This window comes from Thunnus thynnus, chromosome 8 (assembly GCF_963924715.1).
Source record: "Thunnus thynnus chromosome 8, fThuThy2.1, whole genome shotgun sequence".
In the NCBI taxonomy this organism is placed as follows: Eukaryota; Metazoa; Chordata; class Actinopteri; order Scombriformes; family Scombridae; genus Thunnus; species Thunnus thynnus.
The window spans coordinates 9327379-9330619 of record NC_089524.1 but is presented as its reverse complement, the minus strand read 5'-3'; positions in this window follow the sequence as shown (position 1 = coordinate 9330619).

The following is a 3241-nucleotide window of genomic DNA, read 5'->3' as shown; positions in this document are numbered from 1 at the left end:
TTATCACATCATGCATTTATTGTACCATAAACTGTATATAAAGATGGACGTAGTGAGGTGTGACATCCCCCATTGGTTTGCACTGGAGCTGGTTTGAAGCCCAGAGTTGCAACTTATCGTCGATGCTATCGTTTCCATTTTGAGCCAGGACCTTCCAAATAAGGAGTGCAAGGTGTTGCCTTTCACGCTCTGTAAACACGCCCCCCGCTACCTCGGACCGAGGTGAACACTAGCTTAATTTGCACTAAATTGTGCTAACAAGGCAGGTAGTATCGTAATCACGTAACATTAAACTTACTAAAATATTGAGTGACAGCATTCTGTGAGGGTCTTGTTAGTGTAACTCCTCAAACACAGTAGAACTGTGTGTCTGGAGAAACATCACTATTTATTCTTCAAACAGAAGCTCTGATAGTTCAACTCAGTGTGAGTCCTGCAGCTGGGGAGAGCAGCAGGTCAGCGAACTCTCAATCACAGCTGTCAATCAACTCCCACATGGCAGACATTAAAGTCTACTATAAGTCTTCAAATCTTATTAACGGAGCAATCATTTCCAAAATGACCACCAGCACACTTATTGGAAGGGCCAAATTTAGACCATAATGACTTGTTAAAAAATATTATTGACTTAGTATTTCTTGAGGGAATTTCATGCTTTTTGAATGTGAGTCAGTTGGAGCCAGCATCTAGTGGCCATCAATGGCATTGCACTTTAAGGGACTTCCACATTGGCTTCAGCCTCAAGCCATGATAGTTGCCAATTGATTGCAACCATTTCACTTCAATTAAAAGATGTGATGCACCATACTGTTCTTTATATTATTATTATAAAACAATTCAAGTATAAAATAGTACATACCTGCAGCTGCAGCCAACTCTAAAATCACTGAACAGCAATTATGCTATTCCACCTCTAGCTTAAGAAAAAGCACATCCTCTTTCTTGACAGTTCAACCTATAGCTGCACACTACTGTGCATCTATAAACATGTGTGATTGTCTGCGTTTGTACTGCTGTCATGAAAAGCAACACAGTGTTTTTTGAACCTGGCCAGAAAACACACTGACACACTCTCTTTGCCAAGTAGTAAAAACACCTTCACAATGAACAGGGTTCATAGTAATTACTGTAGGACTACAAAGAGTTTTGGATACAATGGCTAATGTCTGAGGAGCACAGATAGACGCCTCCACCCTGCATGTCCACCCCACCAGAATAATTTCCTGCACATGAACACACACACACCACACACAAACACACACACACACACACACACACAACCACATATGCATGGACACACACATACAGTACACGGCATTCTACTGTATGTACACACACAGTCTATTTACACTGCACATGAATGCACAGAATCTGTGGTATCCCTCTTGCGGGTATGCAGAAACACATATGCACACACATGTTTATGCACTACACACCCTCAAACAAAAGAGCTCACCCCTGGTCTCTGGCTCCTGACAGTCTTAATGCAGCCAGAGGCTGAAGCATCTGTGTTGACCCAGCCTTCAGTCTTTTCCCTTTTGGCTTCCTATAGAGGCTCCACCAAGCTGTATCTGCAGCACGCAACATTTTTTCATCTTTTCTCTCTCCTTCCTTCACTCTCCTCCTCATTTGTTTTCCTATAGTTTGATCTTGTATCTATCATAATAGTCTGAAATTGCCTCAATTAGAATGCAGTGCAAATTTAGTCTGACTATAGTTTGTTGCATGTTGTTGTTTTTAACCTTTGTGTATGTGCTACGGTGCTGCTTTAGTATCATTGTTCTTGCAGTTAAGTCCATTCCCTTCAGTGGGTGCTTTTGAAGCATGTGTAGAGGAAATAAGACAGTCTTTTAAAAGTTGTTCTGGCTTCTGAGCTAAACAGGTCACATTAACAGGTCAAAAGGACCATACATATCAGAGCCAACCGCAGGCGCCAAGACCCTTTGTTTGCCATTAGTCAAAATGGAAACACTGTGATTTGTAGACAAAACATTTCCAACCTGGGTGTACTCACTTCCATTTTGATTTGAGTCTTTTTTTTAATTTTTACCTTAACTAATTGAATGAGTAGGACATCTCCTCCCTCTGATGATGGTTTTCAGTTTGTGATTCATTTGACATTGTACCGGGTAGGATATAACATTATTTACCTATTCAGATAGGACATTAATGCACCAACGCTTTGCAAATGATTATATTATTTTATCCTTTGTTTTTGAGGGAATCTAGCATACAATGGAATATTCCTTGCAGGCTAAAGAAAACCATGTAAGCTGAAATTGAAAACAGGAAATCTCAAACAATAAGAAGTTGAGTCAACTTGAAGTTGATTGTCTGAAGCTGAAGGGAAACGTAAAGAAAACATCAAATCAGTCCGACAGTTTTTGCAGAGAAAATGAGAAAAGGCGTGTGCAGTTGTTCCAACTGGATGTTGAGACAGTGCGGCACTTTAAACAAGATTAGGGCAGAAATGACAAAACAGACACAACAAGCATATTGTTCATCATTTCCTGAGGCTGACTGATTACAGTAACAGTGAGGGAAGGGGAGGTTAACCATAAAAGCTGCAGGGATTGTAACAAACTCATTGAAGTGACAGAACAAAGCTGTTGCATTTGGCAAAACTTGACACCAGCTGCTGCTGCATTTGGTGTTCCACAGTATCTCTACAGAGAAAATCAGGGGCAGCAATAAAAGGCGAAGTCAACCTTGGAGGACACATGGGGCATGCAGAGTGTAGAACTTGGACACGCAAAGTCCAGAGTATGGGCAGACATAAAGTATTTTGTTGAGTACATCTTTATCTACATGTATGGTATATTCTGATGGGGTGTCTTGTTAAATATGAAATAATGTATTTAAAGTATCTGACATGTGCAAAATTCATGGTGCTTAATGTTTTGCGAGAAAAGAATATGTGTCTAATATGTTTCTCACAACAAAGTACTACAAGAACAATGTAACAATTTCAGCAGCAATAAACAAACATTGCAACAAAACTGTAAACAAATGACATCCTATATTAAAAAACAGAGTAAAAGTGCAACAGAACATTAAAAATGACAACCACAGGGATACATTTCATTGCTGAAACAGTAGACATTATACGATATTACAGGAATAGTTGTATGTACAGACAATCAGAGTGACGGAGTTTAAACTCATAAATACATTTGGATCGGGGAGGTCTGGAGCGCCAGCAGTCCTCCGCTGTCTGGTGACGCTCTTCCTTCCTTTCCCA